The sequence below is a fragment of the Rhinopithecus roxellana genome, chromosome 11 (assembly GCF_007565055.1).
Source record: "Rhinopithecus roxellana isolate Shanxi Qingling chromosome 11, ASM756505v1, whole genome shotgun sequence".
NCBI lineage: Eukaryota > Metazoa > Chordata > Mammalia > Primates > Cercopithecidae > Rhinopithecus > Rhinopithecus roxellana.
This window is the reverse complement of record NC_044559.1, coordinates 96,898,120-96,905,349: the sequence shown is the minus strand read 5'-3', so window position 1 is coordinate 96,905,349 and position 7,230 is coordinate 96,898,120. Positions and strand designations below refer to the sequence as shown.

The window sequence follows — 7,230 nt, the reverse complement described above, 5'->3', positions numbered from 1 at the left end:
GTCTATTATTTTCTCTCCCTTGGACAGTGCTGGAGGCACACTAGCGATACTTCGGTTTGTTGTTATGAGTTTTGTTCGTCACCCAGGCTGGAGTACAGTAGCGCGATCTAGGCTCGCTGCAAACTCCACCTCCCAGATTCAAGCAATTCTCACACCTCAGGCTCCTGAATAGCTGGAATTACAGGTGCCTGCCATCATATCCAGCTAATTTTTGTATTTTTAGTAGAGATGGGGTTTCACCTTGTTGCCCAGGCTGGTCTTGAACTCCTGAGGTCAGGTGATCCACCCACCTCAGCCTCCCAAAATGCTGGGATTATAGGCATGAGCCGCTGTGCCCAGCCAATACTTTTCTTTTTCACCCTTTCTCCCCACACATGAATGCTTTTGTTTTATAGTAGGACAACATAACCTCATATTGTGTTTCCCCAATTACAAAATGTAGTTATATTTACAGTTGTTACTATGGGGAAGACTCATTTGTGTCAGTCAGGTTGAGTAACTTCTATGGATGGCTAATCTTACGCACTTTATGTTTTATTTCAATTCAACTTTGGAGAATGTCATTTTCAAAACTTGTCCCTAAATTGTCACTTTGTCACACCATGTAATACTGCAGTCACCTCTCTACAGAATACATTTTGTGCTTGTTAATCTCTCACCTTCCTAACTACTGCTATGTGCACATAAAGATCTTGAAAAATATTTGCTAAATAAATGAATTGGCAAATTAATAAAGAAAGAAAGAAAGAGAAGGTCATAGTCTGGATATACAAAAAGATTAAATGATGAAACTGGTTTATGATCACCAAACATGATTTCTTTAATGTCAGAAATAGTAGTTCTCCTAGCTGCTACCTAAAGACTTCAACCACACAGAAATGCATCCCAGATCATTGCAGCACAGGATCCAGAGAAGACGAGGTCCTGGTGGGGCAGCCATGGAATAGGGTGGGGCTAGGTGAGCCACTGATTGGCCCACATGCATCACTATTCCCTGAATGGGAATAGTGCTCCATCCTTGGGGTTCTGGGTCTGTTCCAATATATTCAAAGGGGTCATCCCCAGACCAGATTAGGGGCTCAAGGTCACTCCAGGGAGGGTCAGCCCAGAAGTCTGTGGTCCTTCCACTTCCTGACTGAGTTTCCTCTTTACAGAACCCTCTTTCTTCTTCCTTCCACTACATAACCAACACACAATCAGGGCCACTGCTGATCCCTTCTAGATCAATTTCAATCCACGAGTCATCTCTAGGACTGACCCCATTCCCATGCAACACTCAGGAGTTGAGCTGATCCTCTTAGAAGTACAGTCCTTGATATATAGTCCTTCATTCTGAAAGGCTAGTCTAGCTCTTAGAGGTGGCTTAAAGGAACAAAACAAACATTTTTCATTTCCAAACTTCTATTTCCTATATAAATTTGGGCAGGTGTATAAGAGAGACTCACTAAATGTGTGTTAACAAGCTGAATAGAGTTTCCACTCTGATGGACTCAGAAATGGAGAGCTCACAAGTTCAGAATGTGTCTGTGACCCCCAGATAAGTCACTTGGCCTGCACAGCTGGAGACTACCCAAGAAATTCCAATAAAATAAATTGCTTGCCCTAAAAATGGAAGTGTTCCATTTTTAATGTTGTAAAAGAAACAAGTAAATGCTTCAGAGCATACAGCCTTTAGGATGGCTAAGGAACCCAACATTATGATGACATTAAAGCTTTAAATGAGAATTGAGACTCCTCTGCAAAGTCTTTGAGTGAAAATTTTTATTGCTTGTGTTCCTGGGATCCTTAGATAACAGAGTTAAAATAATTTAAGTGTGGTTATGGCAACCCTGATGGCTTTCATGATTTTGTAGATTGCTATGATATGGGTATGGTTTGAGTTTATTTCCCCAAAAAACTCATGTTGAAATTTGATCTCCAAAGTGGCAGCATTGGGAGGTGGGGCTAGTGGGAGGTGTTTGGACCATGGGGGTGGATCCCTCATGAATGGCTTGTGCTGTTCTTGCCGTAGTGAGTGAGTTCTTGGATTAGTCTTGGATTAGGTCTCTTGGGAATGGATTAGTTCTCAGAAGGGCGGGTTGTTATAAAGCCGGGACATCCGTCAGGTTTTGCCTTTCTTTACACATGTCCACTTCACCTTTGACCTTTCCACCATTTTTTTTTTTTTTCTTTTGAAAAAGAGTCTTGCTGTGTCACCAGGCGGGAGTGCAGTGGCACGATCTTGGCTTACTGCCACCTCTGCTTCCTGGGCTCAAACAATTTTCCTGCCTAGGCCTCCCGAGTAGCTGGGACTACAGGCATACACCACCATGCCCAGCTAATTTTTTATATATTTTTAGTAGAGACAGGGTTTCATCATGTTGGCCAGGGTGGTCTCGAACTCCTGACCTCAAATGATCTGCTCACCTTGGCCTCCCAGAGCACTGGGATTACAAGCTTGAGCCGTCACACCCCGCCTCTCCATCATGTTTTAACCTACCATGGGCCCCTCATCAGAAGCCAAGCAGATGCTGGAGCCGTGCTTCTCATACTTCCTAGCTTGCAGAACCAACTAAATAAACCTCTTTTCTTTATAAATTACCCATGTTTAGTTATTCTATTATTGCAAAAAGAAAGGGTTAAGACATAGGTGATCGGCCGGGCGCGGTGGCTCAAGCCTGTAATCCCAGCACTTTGGGAGGCCGAGACGGGCGGATCACGAGGTCAGGAGATCAAAACCATCCTGGCTAACACGGTGAAACCCCGTCTCTACTAAAAATACAAAAAAATTAGCTGGGCGAGGTGGCGGGCGCCTGTAGTCCCAGCTACTGGGAGGCTGAGGCAGGAGAATGGCGTGAACCCGGGAGGTGGAGCTTGCAGTGAGCTGAGATCCAGCCACTGCACTCCAGCCTGGGGGCAGAGCGATACTCTGTCTCAAAAAAAAAAAAAAAAAAAAAAAAAAAAAAAAAAAAAAAGACATAGGTGATCCTCTTTCCTTGCCTAATGCAGCCATGACTCATAGTCCCAAGAAGCATCTGAAGCAGGTAGCAGCTCCAAAGCATTGGATGCTGGATACATTGTCCAGTATGTTTGCTCCTCGTCCATCCAGTGGTCCCCACAAGTTGAGAGAGTGTCTCCCCCTCATCATTTTCCTAAGGAACAGACTTTAAGTATGCCCTGACAGGAGATGAAGTAAAGATTTGCATGCAGCCGTTCACTAAGATGGATGGCAAGGTCTGAAACTGATATAACCTACCCTGCTGGATTCATGGATGTCATCAGCATTGACAAGAAGGGAGAGAATTTCTGTCTGATCTATGACACCAAGAGTCGCTTTGATATACATCTTATTACACCTGAGGTGGCCAAGTACAAGTTGTGCAAAGTGAGAAAAATCTTTGTGGGCACAAAAGGAATCCCTCATCTGATGACTCATGATGCTCACACCATCTGCTATCCTGATCCCCTCATCAAGGTGAATGACACCATTCGGATTGATTTGGAGACTAGCAAGATTACTGATTTCATCAAGTTTGATGCCGGTAAGCTGTGTACGGTGACTGGAGGTGCTAACCTGGGAAGAATTGGTGTGATCAGCAACAGAGAGAGGCACCCTGGATCGTTTGACGTGGTTCAAGTGAAAGATGCCAATGGCAACAGCTTTACCACTTGAATTTCCAACATTTTACTTATCGGCAAGGGCAACAAACCATGAATTTCTCTTCCCTGAGGAAAGGGTATCTGCCTCACTATTGCTGAAGAGAGAGACAAAAGACTGGCGGCCAAACAGAGCAGTGGGTGAAATGGTCCCTGGGTGACATGTTAGATCTTTGTACATAATTAAAAATAACATGGCATGATTAATAGCCAAAAAAAAAAAAAAAAAAAAAGACATAAGTGATCTTCAGCCTGACACCTAAGTCCTCCTGCATCTGTGTTCAGAACGCTTCAGTTACGTACTTGTTTAATTAAATAGAATAGTAAATCAAAATGTGTTATTTGTGGGGAACTTATATTTCCTGGGAGGAGTTTTGGTGAAATAAATGTTAAGCGGTTAGAAATTTTCCTTCTTGTGGCAGGGAATGGCTTTATTCAGTTAGGCAATGATAAAACTTTCTACTGTTAGGAAAGTAGAGTATAGTAACATCATGTATTTAAATGGAAAAATCACTATAAGCTTTTGGCTTTAAAAAATATTTTTTCTAGCTCTATCACTCTTGAATTTGGTCCCCTGGCAACAGCAGCACATTTATGTAAAACAGCTGCAGTGATTGTTAAACTCCTATCTTCCCTGTTGTTGTATGTGACCACTAGCAACAGTAATTCTTCCTGTCTTTTGTACAGTCTCTACAATTTCTGGGACTTTTTAACAGTGTTGTATTCAACATTTTTCTTATGCAGATAGATATAAGTATAAGTTGGTTTCTAATACTACTGCCTACCAAAAAGAGAAGGACTCCTAGAGAACAGCTGATTCCATGTCTTGCAGCAAGAAAAATCAGGATGGTTTTTGGAACTTCATGTCTTGCCAAAAAGTCAGAATGTCTTTAAGGATGCCAGAACAATGCTACAGGGCAAAGCAACTTACTTAAATGGTTTCCCATCATGAACAATAAACATTACTGTTAATAAACTTAGAACAAATCAAATCTATAAAAGGCCAAGGGTTTATGATACCTGAAAAAGGAACATCAGCCTAAATTATACAAAAGGTAATGTACTGGAAAAAAAGAGTGATTATAAGGAAATATGTTTTATTTGTATCGATTTTAATAAATAAAAGAGGAAGCATGTGTGTTTTCTTTCTTTCTTTAAGTTTTTACCTATTAATCAAGTACGGATGTGTAATTCTTTCTATCTGTATAAGAAAAATGTTGAATACAACACTGTTAAAAAGTCCTAGAAATTGTAGAGACTATACAAAAGACAGGAAGAATTACTGTCCCCAGTGGTCACACACAACAGCAGGGAAGATAGGAGTTTAACAATCACAGCAGCTGGTTACACATAAGATGCAAAAAAATAGTTCAATAGAGATAAATGTGTCAAATGTCTTAAAAAGGAAAGCTAACTGTGCATCTCCTAGGTAATGAAACTTCTTGATAGTCCTATAGGTTATAGTGAAATACAGCAAGAAATGAATAGGGTTTTAATATGAAAACAGACCAGGTGAATATATAATAGCAGAACATGTTATCTAACACTAACCAACCAGGACTATAAAGAAAAAGTAAACGATTTGGATTTTTGCTTGTTTTGTGTTTTAGAGACAGGGTCTTACTATATCGCCCAGGCTGGAGTGCAGTGGGGTGATCCTAGCTCGCTGCAGCCTCCAATTCCTGGGCTCAATTGATTCTCCCACCTCAGCATCTCAAAGTGCTGGGATTGCAGCCATAAAAAGAATGAGTTTTTGTCCTTTGCAGGGACATAGATGAAGCTGGAAACCATCATTCTTAGCAAACTAACACAGGAACAGAAAACCAAACACCACATGTTCTCACTCATAAGTGGGAGTTGAACAATGAGAACACATGGACACAAGAGGGGAACATCGGACACCGGGGCCTGTCAGGGGGTGGGGGAGAAGGGGAGGGAGAGCATTAGGACAAATACGGGGCTTAAAACCTAGGAGACAGGATGCCGCAAACCACCATGGCACATGTATACCTATGTAACAAAGAAAAGAAAAGAAAGAAAAAAGTGCTGGGATTACAGACATGAGTCTCCGTTCCCTGCTCAAAGTAAACTATTTTGAAGGATGATAACAAGTTGCAAAAACTAAAACACAGGCTAAAAATGATCTAGAAAAGTTTTACTGAGATGTTAAGTGGAGCTTTACTATAAACAAGAAGTTCAGCCCCCATGACCAGGGATCAGATTTGACTCACCTAAGAAGCCCTCAAGTCCTGTGCTCTGGAGAATAATCTTTGATAAGCCACATCTTACAACCTTGGCTGTTCTATGGAGTATTTTTCTTTTAGATCTGGTAAGATTACTGCAATCCTGGGAATGTATCAAAAAAATTGTTACGAAAACACAAGATGTTATTAAAATAAAAATAACTATAACCCAAAAAAGGTATAAAAATAACTACAAACATAATCAAGTTAGCCCGTTATTCTGATGTCTCAAAAATAATTTCAGTATAATAATACGTTCTATTATCATTTATATGTTTTATTTACATACACCATCTGAGGTGTTTGAAATGTCTTAGAAATCAACCATACTAATAAGTATATTTGTAATTACAGTTTAAAATTGTTTGGGGAAATGTAATTAATTAAATTTAATTATTAAATGTTCAAGAAAATTTAGTTTTCAAATATTAGCTATATGAGGTTTAATAATCTGAGCATTAAACAAAGTACAAATAGCTAGGAGTATTCTTCTCCACATCCCAAAGCCCCTGGTCATTAAAGAATGTACCCAACAGTTCAGAGGGATAATGACATGGTTGGGCTTTGTGTCCCCACCCAAATCTGATCTTGAGTTGTAATCCCCATTATCCTCATGTGTCATGGGCAGGACCAGGTGGAGGTAATTGGATCATGGGGGCGGTTTCCTACCTGCTGTTCTCGTGATAGTGAGTGAGCTCTCATGAGATCTGATGGTTTTATAAGTGTCTGGCAGTTCCCCTGCTTGCACTCACTCTGTCCTGCCACCCTGTGAGAAGGTGCTTGCTTCTCCTTTGCCTTCCACCACGATTGTAAGTTTCCGGAGGCCTCCCCAGCAATGCGGAACTGTGAGTCAATTAAGCCTCTTTCCTTTATTAAATTACCCAGTCTCAGGTATTTTTTCATAGTAGTGTGAGAATGGACTAATACAGTAAATTGGTAACAAGGTAGTGGGGCACTGCTATAAAGACACCTGAAAATGTGGAAGTGAATTTGGAACTAGGTAACAGGCAGAGGGTGGAACAGTTTGGAGGGTTCAGAATAAGACAGGAAGATGTGGGAAATTTTAGAACTTCCTGGAGACTTGTTGAATGAATGGTTTTGACTAAAATGCTAATAGTGATATGGACAATGGAGTCCAGGCTGAGACTATCTCAGATGTAGATGAGGAACTTACTCTGGAGCAAAAGTGACTCTTGCTGTGCTTTAGCAAAGAGACTGATGGCATTTTGCCCCTGCCGTAGAGGTCTGTGGAACTTTGAACTTGACAGAGATGATTTATGGTATCTGGCAAAAGAAATTTCTAAGCAGCAAAGTGTTCAAGATGTGACTTTGGTGCTCTTAAAAGCATTCA

The 7,230-nt window shown here is 40.9% G+C and overlaps 1 pseudogene; it reads left to right on the top strand.

Annotated features, from left to right (window-relative positions):
• The first annotated feature begins 2,990 nt into the window (after window positions 1-2,990).
• LOC115900454 lies at window positions 2,991-3,781 on the top strand (annotated as a pseudogene).
• Window positions 3,782-7,230: the final 3,449 nt, after the last annotated feature.